General features: G+C 38.9%; 1 long non-coding RNA gene across 1 annotated transcript; it reads left to right on the top strand.

The window, feature by feature from the left end:
* Positions 1–180: 180 nt before the first annotated feature.
* Positions 181–4,039, top strand: LOC127500355 (uncharacterized). The gene is made up of 4 exons (XR_007926314.1): positions 181–962; positions 1,895–2,010; positions 2,397–2,526; positions 3,625–4,039. It is a non-coding gene; the product is annotated as an uncharacterized LOC127500355 (long non-coding RNA).
* Positions 4,040–13,886: the final 9,847 nt, after the last annotated feature.

Genomic DNA, 13,886 nt, shown 5'->3' with positions numbered 1-13,886 from the left:
AAACATCAGTTTAAGGCTGTACTTCACGCATGCCCTCACTCTTATCTTGTCCTAAGTGGAGCCCTACGCCTGTCAATCACAGTCATATAATGTATAATCATAAACTACACACACAAGCACAAATTTTCATTACAAAATTAACATTTTAATTTCAAAACAAATTAATTAGATTAACGTGTTAATGTGGGATGACACTTGGTGACTTTAGTCGCATTAGCTATGTGAACACAAAAATCATGGACATGATTCAGATATGTTAAAGGGTCAGGATAAAGGGTGAGCTCCTTCGCTGTTAAAAATGGCCGCTATAGGAAATTAATGGGAATTAAGAAAACATACAAAAACTCTGAGAATCCTTTGGTGGTACAAACTACAAATCAACCACTGTGCAGGAAAAAGTTTTTGCAAATGTGAAATAATCAAGAATTCAGCCACTATGCAGGAAAAAACAGCAAGTAAGAAGTTTACACACACACACACACAAATGAACTGGTGTGGCTGTAACAATTATGGTAACACTGAGCCAAAAGACTCCAATAAGAGGTTGAAATCAGATCTGATTCTGACCCAGATTGATTGATGTAACCCGGGTAAACCAGCCCAGTAAAGAAAAAAAAGTTAAGAAAAAAAAAAAAAAAAAAAAAAAAAAAAATCTAGAAGAAAAAGAGATTCATCCAATCACTGATCGTGCTGCAGTGAGAGACACCCCTAAGAGCTAATAGTAGCGGCGCATTCATAAGTCCCGCCCACTGGTCGCGCCGGCGCTGCTTTCAGCGTAAGCACATGAGAGAGAGTCAGAGCAGATCAGCACAGACCGTTTCTCCTGAAAATCCATTGATCTAACTGGAAATGTGATTGAGTCACTGAAAGTGGAACTTTTGAAGTCGATGCGTCAGCCTGAAGTGTTGTGGTCGGAGACAGAGAAGAGTGAGACGGAGCGGATCCCAGAGTGTTGAAACACTGTGAGTAATCTTCCTTGTGTGAATAAAGATATGATTTTATTTTGCTTTAGTGAGTGAAATTCCAGGTATTAATCCGAATATAATGTAAATGACATGTCGAAGTTTCTAAAATGATTAATTCTGAGCCGTTTTGAGTAGGCCGCGTGCATATACAGCGCGAGCTGAACTGATTAGCACATGGGCTAAAGCTACCGCGTGTAAACATGATAATTGTGTCATGAAATGAGACAAAGAGTGATATATGAGTGTCAGTGTGTTTAATAACTGCCTATTAATGTTTAATTTGATTGTCAATTTGAGATATTCATATGATTTCTGGAAATGTCTAAATTAAAAGTTAATTGTGTTTTGCAAGGCCTGTCTGTCTTTCTATGTGTGTGAACGTGATAATTATTGTTTATTCTGGTCAATAAACCTAAATATAACTTTAACTTTACAATAGGGGGTCAAATTTTGTTACACACTTAGCAATTTATAAATAAAACCTGCACTAATTAAACATAGTTGCTAGCTTCTTATTGTTCAGTTTATTTAATTGAAGTATGTTACTGCACAAAAATAATATATGGTTTGCTAAAAGGCGTTTACTGTACATTAAGTTAATCATCAATTACTAGCTTATTTTTGTTTATTTATTGCATGAATGTGGATCCTTCAAATGTTTAATACATTTTAAATAATGGCTAATATGCCCTTACTAGCCTATATGTTAAGTTGATCATTAATTACTAGTGTGTTTGTGATTAACACATGCATAATTGTGGACCCTTAAAATAAAGTATTAACAGATCTCCTTTGAGATCTGCCTCCCTCCCCTTCAGGTACAGTCATTTAATGTTAAACTGTTTACATTTATAAAGGTAAAAAGATACATATCTGTCTAAGAAGATGAATGTGTATCTTTCCATCTCTTGTTTCTTGTTCCTTGACAGACCCTGCTGCCCAAAGGAAAAGGACAGTGATGAGTATCAAGCACAACCTTGACAGAGACTCAGAAGAGGCTGAAAAAATGGAGGAAAACAAAAAATTGAGAAATGACAACAAAAAAGTAAGAATAATGCTCCGAGGCGCGTATTAGTTATTTTACTGTTGTGGTGAATCAGCTATCAAACTGTTTGGTGGTTTACTTCAAAATTATTGTAGAACTGCTATTGTTTCAATATTATTATTCAACTTGCTATGTAAAGTTGAGACAAAGAATTTAATAATTATTGGTAATTAATTGCATTATTATCAAGTATATGACAAGAAACCTGAAAGTTATCCAACCTCTAACATCTGGCATGATGGCTTTGTAAAACGCATCATTAACATTAGCTTAGATGACCATATGTACACATAGGAGGTAGTCGAGTTGGTAAATAGGTAAGAGATTAAGATAAGAGATAAGAGATTGCTTTATCATATTTTATTTTGTTATAATTTTGTTTCTAGAGCTACCAAATCTGATAAATGAAGTGAATATGGCCCTGAAGTCTCAGTGTTCATCAGCATCAGTCAGCTCTTACTTGGAAGATGGGACAGGGTTTGCCACAGAGTAATTAGAGTCCTTCCAACAGAACAGGTAGTGTACTAGTTTATCTAGTCAATGAGGTGCTGAAACCCTGTTGTTGTTGTTATTACTATTATATTCAAAGTGATCCAGTGGGAGTAAGTTTAGGTTAAAGGATTAGTTCAGTTTGAAATGAAAATTAGCACAAGCTTTACTCACCCTCAAGCCATCCTAGTTGTATATGACTTTCTTTCTTTCTGATGAACACAATCTAAGAAATAATAAATTATTCTGATGCATCCAAGCTTTATAATGGCAGTGAACGGGAACAACGAGTATAAGGCTGAAGAAAGTGCCTCCATCCATCATAAACATACACCACACGGCTCCAGGAGGGTTAATAAAGGCCTTCTGAAGTGAAGCGATGCGTTTGTGTAAAAAAATATATCCATATTTAACAAGTTATGAAGTCAAATATCTAGCTTCCGCCATACCGCCTTCTATATTACATTTTCTTCGTAACTTGAAACTGGCGTCACGTCAGTTACACTTTTTCCATAAGTTAAATAGGGAAGGTGTAGGATGTAACATAAGCTTTTTGAACTGCAAGAGTTTTACACTTTCTTCGTACATTGAATACAGAAGGCGGAAGCTAGATATTTTACTTCTTGTTTAAATATGGATATTTTTTTTACACAAATGCATCGCTTCACTTCAGAAGGCCTTTATTAAGCCCCCAGAGCCGTGTGGAGCACTTTTATGATGGATGGATGTGGATGGAGACACTTTCTTCAGCTCATACTCATTGATCCTGTTCACTGCCATTTTAAAGCTTGGATGCATCAGAGTATTTATTTCTATTTCTCAGACTGTGTTCATCAGAAAGAAGAAAGTCATATACACCTAGGATGGCTTGAGGGTGAGTAAAGCTTGGGCTAATTTTCATTTCAAAGTGAACTGATCCTTTAAGTTTCTTGCTCAGTGCCACAATAGTGGCAATTCCTGTCAAACTCACAACTTTCTGGTTCCATTTGGAAGTCCAGATCCCCAAACACTAGACCACCCCATGCTGCTGTTGATTTGTCTAACTTGATATGTAGTCATGGACTGTGGGCCACTTTGCTTCCTAACAACAGCAATGTTTTGCCTTTTTATTTGTTTGTCTCACAGGAGCAACGTTGCATTAAGTGTCCTCATGTGGTGCCTGCCAGCACTGGTGCAACCATCAATGCCAAACTTACTGAAATTAGAGGGAAGAAAACACAAAAACATCCGAAAACCTTAATGGTCTTTGATAATTGTTAGCTGTGACAGTGTGTTTGAGGTGTTTTGTTGTTGTTGTTGTTGGTGTGTGTGTGTGTGTGTGTGTGTGTGTGTTTTGCCTTCGCAAAGTTCAGTTTGATAACAAGTTGTAATTCTAAATTACTCTTGTGGAGTATAATTTGATTGTGTCTCTTTGATCGTTGAAATAAAAGTATTTCTGATGCAAATTTGTGCAAGTAATTGACTGAAATCATAAATGATTTGTATATGCAGAGATATTGTAATATTGACTAAAATCATATAAGATAATTATATGTAGAGATATAATAATAATATTGTTGTAATTTTAGGAATTAGATGGAAACATAAAGCTTGAAGAACAGGCACACAATTTCCCTATTAAAAACATATAAAATCTTTATAAAATTCATATGAACAAATGATGCAAAATTTAACTAAATCCTATATGACTCGTATATGATTCAATCAAGAATTTCAAATGATTTGTATAGGAAATAACTGATACTCATACACATTTTCTACTAAAATCATATACTATTGCATACTGTTGTCATGTTAAATTCATATAAGACTACAGTATTCATATATGACCTAAAATCCCATATAAGTTGTATGTGTGATTTTTAGTATGAAAGTGACCATAATCGGTCTGATTTTGTATATGACATGTATTGAAGTTATATGAAACACATAAGGTAATTCTGGCTGATTTGAGTAAGGAAGATATATGGTTGCTGTATATGAAACATACAGGTTTTTTTTCACATGGGATATGAGAATTAATATTTCAAGTTCAGATTTCAAATGTCACGCCCATAACGGTGGAATTGTGCAAACAAGTTTATTTATTTGCTAGTAGGTATTTTAATATCAGAAACATGAATAAACCTTATATGACTGTAAACACTGAACAGTTAAATGATAAATGAGCGCATGGCAGTCTTTGGATCAGCGCAAGCCATACAGCAAACGAACTTAGCAGCTGTTGAAATTTGTATATTAATACGTATATATTAATGTTTGTCTTTTTTAAGCTGCAGTGCATTTAAATTTAATTTGTCTCATAAATCTGAGAGGGTACGTGCCTCCTCGGTTTGACTATATATAACAGTGACCTTATATAACATAACTGTTGTGTTTTTATTATTGTTGATTTATGACTACAGCACTAACGTTACTTACATTTCAAAATGCAACAATTGCAGCTGTTTTGCAAAATGTCCCTTTGCGCCTCCTGGCAGTCATTTCGCAAATGACTTTGAAATGCGACTGGTTTATTTTTGCCGCGGCGGTAATAGGCATTCTGGTTGAGTACCATCTGTATGTAACCACGGTTTCCTAAGAACAGGGAACGAGACACTGCGTTGAAACGCATATAGGGAACGCCTCCGCGTGAACCGGTGTCTGAAAACAATATCAACTCACGACAGTCCTATTGGCCGGCAAAAGCCTATGACGTCGTCATAGCATGACCCAGAAGTATATTAGGAGTGCCTAGAGTACCAGTCAGTACCTTATCGTCTGAAGGGACTGTTCAGCAGGCAGCCCTGATGCATGGCTAGGAAACACAGCGTCTTGTTCTCTGTTCATGCGTAACCTGAGACGTTTTCTTTCAAAAGGGAACTCTACACTGCGTTCGGAAACACATTAGAGAACGATATACCCACGCCGCCATGCTTGAGAGGAGTGCATGCCAAAAATGGCTAGACAAACGTCAGAACTAGCAGCTTCAACTGAAATGCCAGAACCACTCCCTCTACGGGTCATACATAGGCTGTCAGTGACAGCATTCCCTATGGCCAACAGCCCAAGCTATAAGCCTCAAAGAGGCCTTCCGCAGAAGGCCGCTCAAAGGCTTCTGGAACCAAACTTCTTTCCGAAGAAAAGAGGGTACCTTTAAGGGAATGTGGCCAGGGGGCCCGAGGGAACCCTAGCCAGTCACTTGTCAGGGGAATGTACTCGACCCTGATTGCCACCAGGGTCGAGCACCTAGTCTTGGCCAACAACCTGTCTGTCTCAAATCACATTCTTCAGAGAAGATAACCAGTAAGAGTGACTGCAAAGAGGCAGTAACCAACTCAGACCAGAGCGTAGAGACGGGCATCCTGGAGAGCAGGACTCAGCTTAGCGCTTTTTACCCTTACCAATGAGGGGAGTAACACTCTGCTCAATCCTAGGATCTACTCAGCACATGATTATTTGCACTGAGGAGGCTGTGCACTCTAAAGGAACCCAACAAGGGGAGTACATTTACTAGCCTGGGGGCTGATCCTCAATAGGGAGGCCTCAGAGAGGCCTTCAACCACTAACCAGCTTAGGGAGCTAAGTACTATGCAGGACAACCCTCAAACGAGGGGAGTACAGAGCTCAACCTAACAGATAAACCGTACTGTAGGCACAGAATCATGGAGGCCCCGGAGGGGCCTGCAACATGACGCAAATTCTACATTGTGTAGAAATACCTCACAGCAGCCTTGCGAAAGGCCAACATGTGAAACTACATGCTCAATCTGCTTAAAGAACACCTAGATGTGGGGGGAAAAGCTTAAAGGGCGGCCTGTGAAGGCCACACACCTAGAAAGCTTGCTTGCTGATAAGCAAGATCCCACAAACATGGAACTCGCTCAGAATGAACCGAGTTTAACTAGCAGATAAGACTGTAGAGTGCCCACATATTACAGTCTATCTCAACACATTCCAACAAGCAGTGTACTCAATAAAAAACACTTTTTACTCTTTAAGCAAGAGGAGTACAGCTTACACCATCGTGCTCTAGAGGAGGTCCACATAGGACCTGCGACTTCAGAATGACACGGGCGTCAGCTAGTGGCAGTGTCTATGCTCTAAGGGAGCCAAATCTGAGGACCAAACTCTCCAGTGAGGTTGACTAGTTTAGCTCAACCTGAGCTTAATTTTATCCACACATTCCACCAGGCAAAGTACTCAGTACAAACACTTTTTACTCTTTAAGCAAGAGGAGTACAAACTTACGCCATCATGCTCTGAGGGAGGTCCAAACAGGACCTGCGACTTCAGAATGACACGGGCATCAACCTGTGGCGGTGCTAGTTTCCAAGTGAGCAAACTCTAACTGAAACATCTACCAACATGCCTTGTAATACAACAAGCTATTGTGCTCTGAAGGAGGCCCAAACGGAGCCTTCTACTTCACACAACACGAGTGTCAGCTTGTGGCAGTGTTCAAGCTCTAAGAGAGCCATATATGAAAACCAAACTATGTAGTGAGGTTAGCTATATTAAACTCAACCTGAGCTTATACATTCCAACAGGCAATATACTCAGTAAAAACACTTTTTACCCTTACAGCAAGGGGAGTACAAACTACGTCACCATACTCTAAAGGAGGCCAAAGTCAGGCCTACTACTCCAGAACACGCGGGTGCTAGACTGTGGCAGTATTAGAGTTACTGAGCTCACAAAGTGTAGGGCAGGAACCAGAACTAACATATTAAAGTACAATAACCTTGAACAACAAGGGAGTACTATTAATCCAACCCTGAAAAATACAGGGTGGGTGGGTACTTCACATCAGAAATTCCCACCAAAAACAGATACAATCTGTACTGAACCCTAGGGAACAGGAGCTTTCATAAAAAGCTACAACCATATCACTCAAGCTTGAACATAGTTCAAGGGGTTCAGGGGAGCAAAATTCAACCCAAGCACACAATGTCAGGCGGCCTGTAAGTTAGTGAAAGCTAATCTCAAATCTCTTGCATTTACCAGAGGAAAAAGCTAATTAACCAAAAGGTGGCTAACAGTGCGGCTTAGTTAAAGCCGACATCTGAATACATATGAATGGTGGCATCGATGCATACTCATACTCACTCCACCAACACCAGCAAATTAACCTGCTGATGTTGATGAATGCGAGCTGAATACAGGTCCTTCCATGCCTTCTCGATCTCAGTATGAAGATCAAGAAGGAATGGAAAGCTTACGGTGGCTGGAGGATTATGGCAAAAAAGGAACTGTTCGACGAACAATTCACGAGCGGTTTCTTTCTTAACCTGCTCCAGTGGCAGCCGCAGTCTGCCAGAGGCGTGTTCCATAATCTCACATAGCTGTACATACGCAGGGGCAGGGTGGCTTTGAGGATTCAGGAGGCTCACCATCTTCATCTTCATCAGCCATCTCCTGCTCTCTTGTTTGGCTTAGAACAAGAAGAGCAACTGCTGCTGAATCAACACATCATCAAAATCACACAGCTCTCTCCCGTCAGCCGTCGAAGGTCGCAGGGAATTTCACCCCTTCAACTCTTCAACAAGCTTCAGCTGAGAACCGTTCCCCATATATGTTTCAACGCAGTGTAGAGTTCCCTTTCGAAAGGGAACAGCCTGCCACAAAAGAAACAGATGCCTTTAACATTAAAGACTCCAAATGCAAAATACATCAAAAATACTACAAAAGGTGTGCTTAAAAAATAAAATTATTGTACAAATCTCATTGTTACACATGAGCTGCCAAGTATGAAGAAAAAAATTACAACTTGCAGAGTAAAAAATTAAGTGTAGATTTGTGTACAAGACAATTTTAAACAGTAATCCTTTAACTTTTTTTGGTGATGCCAAGTCTATGTTTTATGCAGAGAGGAATCTTCCTATAGATTGCATGATGCCCCACTTTTTAGACTTCTGCCTTTGTACTGATTTGGAGACATCATTCCTATCATACTTTGAACACAAACTTTGAGAACTCTAGCATAAGACATTATCAAAAGTCACTACCTCTTCTGTTTTTTCCAGCCATATTGAAGGCACTGTTTCCACAGTGTTGTCTTGTTAAAATTTTTTATAACAGAAAAGCAGTCCTCTGTGACCTAAAAGGCACACACGTAAAAAAAATAATAACTTAAAAATAAATAACATTAAAATCAGCTGACAAGTGAACACTTACCATACTTTGGATAACTGACTTGAGTTCAGATTATAAAGAGGATACAGACCAATAATAATAAAATAAAATAACCCCCATACTGCCCCATAGACTTGTGAAAGTATAAAAATGCAAAACAAAAAATAAGACGGGATAAGCATGTCACATTGTACAACCAATGTATAGGGAAAAGCTTTTTTTTCTTAATTCAGTCCAAAAGCTAGTAAAGAACTGATGTCAAATGAAATTAAAAACTTATACCTAAAATACATTTTCACTGAAGGCTTTCCTTCACAGATATAATAGTAATATGCACAAACATATTTACAAAATTTGTAGACAGGCAAACATGTTAAATGTCAGTTTTACAGGGAATGTAAAACTAAGAAAAATTACCTCTAGGCAACGTGGCTTCCCGGCAAACACAGTAGGGATGGATGCGTCTTCTCTCTGAATGACCTGTCTGTTCTGAGATTTAGGTTACTGACATCAGGATAGATTACACGATGGCCATCCTATAAACCTTTTTGTGTACACTTATCACAGCCATAATACCCTGAATACTGTTTGATACTTTTCACCAAAGCCTTGGCGGGAGCGTCACAGGTCACACAGTGTAGAGTCACTTTGATTTTTTCATTTCCAAATTCTAAACCATTTGCCATCAAATTACAGAGATCCCTGACAACTTTGTCCAGAAATTCAAGATTACTAGGGTTTGAGGTCCCGCAGCACAAAGCAAATGGGAAAACAAATTAATTTTACACAGAACAGGCCAAAGTGACAAACTGCTACTTTTAAAGAGAGGCAAACCATCAACGTTCAAAGAAATGTCTAATTTCCTAAGCTTACTTAAAACACAATGGGGATAGATTTTCAAGTGCTTCAAGAGTTGTTCTTTGCAATCAAGGTAGATGTATTGCATGCCAGATTTGACCTGCAAATTTACACTGTCACAAGTCTCAAGCAAAGTTCTTGCTATTTTGGGAAGCTCTCGATGCCCATTTTTACTCAGAATCTTTAACAGTGAATCAACTGCATTATGCTTGATTTGGAATTCACTGGTCCACTGAGAAAGACTGTCACTAAGACAAGGACTGTGAGAGGTAGAAGGCTCGTTTTCATCACTGCTGGTCTCAGATATGTCATCAGAATCACTTAATTTTCCAGCATTTGTTATAGGCCTGTTTTTTTTTTCTTTGCATAATTGTATTTGTACACATATTTGAGTTGCTTTATTAAAAAAGAAACTGGGGTCAAAAAATATAAGCTATAAGGCCAAAAAAAAAACATCATACATCATACCCTGTTCATGTCAGACTCCGTTTGGATCTGTTTGAGAAACTGTTGAAAAATCACTGTGAGAGAGAGAGAAAGAGAGAGAGAGAGAGAGAGAGAGAGAGAGAACGCAAGTACCGGCATATAGCTGATTCATTTTCTAATTAAAATTGCAACTAACATTCACAGAAATGTATAGCAATTAAAATAACCAGATTTTTTTTTTTTTAAATGAGTGATGAAATTTACAGTCAAATAAATGTTTGTAAGACATTAATGGCCTTTATATTTCAAAAGAACAAACAAGAAAAAATATTGTTGACAATTTTTTAAAAACAGAATGGAACTTTAAAATGATGGTAAAAATGATGGTTCTAATGGTAATAATGTTAATAGTAATGTTGCCAGAGCAACAGAGAGAGCTCACAAACAGAAAACATTAGTTATAATGACAATGGGTAGCAAGTAAGTAGCCTTTAGCATTGCAAATTAATATACTTCTGGCTTGTGTGGTGATCAGAATCCCCATCGGAAGTAACTATTTCAAACACTCGCTGGTGCCTGAAAGTGAGTTTTCAACTGGAAATTGTTTTAAATGTCTTAAATATTTTTATTTTTAAAATATTTTTTGTTAGCCTGATGATGTGGAAAGTGAGCAGCGGTGTTGAGCCTCTCCTGACTCGAACTTTGCTCATAACCACTCCTCAAAACCAGGCTTACTTTGGACCAAGGCCCGATGAAGCCCCGCAAGTGGCAGTGGAAACGTGACAGGCTCTGGCACGCCCTGGTACACTTGCTTTTGGCCCGACAGTGGAAACACAGCTAATGTTAATTAATAAGTATTTTACGTTAAAAATTAACGTTATGAAGCATGTAAGAGTCACTAATTCATAAAATATAAAGCGGCAAAGCCCGTCTGCACTCAAATAGGAGTTCAGTTTAACATAGGCCAACCATTTAAAAATAAATCCAACATCACAGCAAGTAGCCTATAATTGTCTCCCGCAGAAATGACTGCAGACTTCTAAATTATTTACTACCCTGTCATACAAACTGCATATATAACAAAACAACAACATCAAAAAAAACCCTAACGTCTAATCGACTCATCTGTTAGAATGTCTGCGATCTGGCCTCAGAAGTTGACATATATAAAGGTGAGCTGCAGAATTTGGATACCATTGGTTTGAAAACGGCGCTGCATGGAGCGTATACACTGAGATGACGTCAGAACGTGGAAGACGGCTTGTTTAATTTGAAGTGCACTGCACAGACCGATCGGTGTATGACCGCGAGATCTTGGCTGTGGTGATCTAGTGGTTAGCGAACAGACATGTGTATCCTGCCGACCTGTGTTCAAATCCCGACTCGACGTCCTTTGCTGTTCCTGTTCCCCTCTCTCCACCCAATGCTTTTCTGTCAATCTCCACTCTCCTGTCCAGCTACGTAAGAGACTACGTAAGAGTTTGTATGCTGATACACCCATGACACTGAGAAACACTGATACTCTTTTCTCATCACTGATGCCATTCACCTCAACAAAAATCTCAAATCATTCTACATACGTGGACCATTGTTTCCTCGCTTCGTCGAATGTTTCGATATGTCCAATGATCGCGGCCATTGTGTACACTTGATCGCCAGCTTGATAATGGCAGTGGGAACTTTGTGCTCGTCGCCAATTTATGTTATGTCTGCATCAATATGCTAGTACTGATTATATCTGTTTTCATTTCAGGAAAAGACACAACACCATGAGAATGGGGAAAACAGCATGTTCTTCGTTTATTATGTCTGTCTCCGCCCAAACAACATGCAGCCTGGAGAGCCCTCCAACAGGTGAGGTTGAATTAACCCAAAAACATCACAGTTGAAAACATCATTGTCTTGTCTTGAGTCTTTTTGTATGTGTGTTTTATGTTGGTTCCTGCTTCGTCCCTGGTCACTGACTCCCCTTGTACTGGCAGGATGTTTTGGATGTGTAATGTGCGCATGCACGGCGCGTGCAGGAAATGAAAACATTTAGTAAAGCTTCCATGTTTTGTGCATGCCGTCTCCTGTCCGTTTCTTACTAATGAAATAACATGGTGTCAGAAGTGGACTTACCTCACTTTCCAAGAGACGACAGTCATCCACATCAGCTCGGCAAGAATAAAAGTTTGTAAGCAAAGTTTCAAAAAAACATTCCAGATCATGCGACAGCACCTGCAGCTACAAGACAGACAGAGAGTGTAAGTGAGCTCCGGGACGATCAAAACAACTGAAAAGAGACAAAAAATAAGAAAGTCCAACAGAAAGGCACCAAGGTAAACATTTAAGATGGATACTTTGTTCTCAATAAGCCAGGAACAGTTCAGGAACATTTCGACTTCAATTATTTTGGCAGCTGGCCAAATTGGATTAGACAATACGAGAGATTCCGCATAGCTGCTGGGATTAGTGAAAGAAGCCAAGAATATCAAGTCAGTTCACTTATGTACACAATGGGAGATAAAGCTGATGATATCATGTGCATGCTGGCTCTGTCTGAAGAAGACAGGAAGAAATATGACAAAGTTAAAGAAGCGTTTGAGAAACACTTCATATGTAAACACCAAGAACACTTCCACTTGGGCCTATGAAAGATTACAAACCTATCTTCTTGGACTAGATTTTGTGGTCAGGACTGATCACAGGCCACTAGTCCGTCTACTAGGCTCGAGACCGCTGGATTTCGTCTACGACTTCTACTGTTCTCCTACACAATCATGCACATTGATAGAAAAAATCTGATCATAGTAGACACCCTCTCCAGAGCTCTATTTTTTTTTATTTCAGGTCTCCATTTTTTTTTTTTTTTTATCTGAATGTTTATGGCTGTTACTTTGTGGATATGTCTTATGTTTATGTTTAAACCATGTTAATGGATTTATTTGGTTTAATAAAAAAATAAATAAAAATAAAATAAAGAGCTGGTCAAACATATCCACATCGCTATGAACAGATACTTATCGAACTGCTGTCATTTTTGTTGTGTGCACATATTTATAGAGCATGGGTGGCATTAAGATTTTGTATATTGCTCTAAAAAGTATTTTCAACTTTGCTTTACCCTAAACAAAGAAAAAAAAAAGAGCTTCGCAGTGAATATATCGGGACTTGAGTCTGTTTCATCCAATGCCTTTTAGTCTGATGCCTTTTTGTCTGAGGCCTGAGGTCTGAGGATGTCCTAAAATGTACACCATACACCTAGTCTGTAATCAAGCATCTCATTCACCATGCTACATGAAAGCCTGCACCACACACACCTCCATTGTCTGGTCTACGACTAGGACTACCCCAACACCTATGTGCTACTTATCCATTGATACTTACCTCTGTGTCTACCTGTTATCTTTCACTCCTGCGATCTCCATCTCCTGACTCCGTTATCCTCCGGGTCTATTTGCATATCCATCTCACTGCATCTGTTTTTAATAAACTGCCTTCCATTGAGTCACTTACCATTTCCGCTGAGTCTGTGTTTTCCTGATAGTATCTTGTAGCCTAGAAATGATGTGAAAACCATCCTGCCCACTCATTCACATAAAACAATATATTGATTTAAAATGTGTAAGACAGGTTTTGTGTCAGGAAGGCTTATGCGGGTAGGTGTGAATCATAAATATTGATGTGTTTCACACCTGGGAAGGCAAAGAGACCTCCCCTAATGTCCCTATCAGATGAACAGGACTAGAAGAAAGAATGTGAGGACATTAAAAGAAAGGCTTTTTGATTTTTGTATTTTATTTACAACACAACATAATCTAAATATACATAATGAAGGTGTCACAAACAGAAGAGGACAGACGAGGTGAGTAACATAAAAAAGTTCTTTACTGCAGTTAACGAGCAGAGCAGGAAAACAACAGGTGAGAATCTTGTATGGTGGAATGTTTGACTTGAACTTAGCTGAATGGTAATACAGTCTTTCTGGTGCAGGTGAAGTGGTGAAG

The sequence above is a fragment of the Ctenopharyngodon idella genome, chromosome 18 (assembly GCF_019924925.1).
Source record: "Ctenopharyngodon idella isolate HZGC_01 chromosome 18, HZGC01, whole genome shotgun sequence".
Taxonomy (NCBI): domain Eukaryota; kingdom Metazoa; phylum Chordata; class Actinopteri; order Cypriniformes; family Xenocyprididae; genus Ctenopharyngodon; species Ctenopharyngodon idella.
Note: the sequence above shows the minus strand (reverse complement) of the source record. Positions and strands in the feature narration are given on the sequence as shown.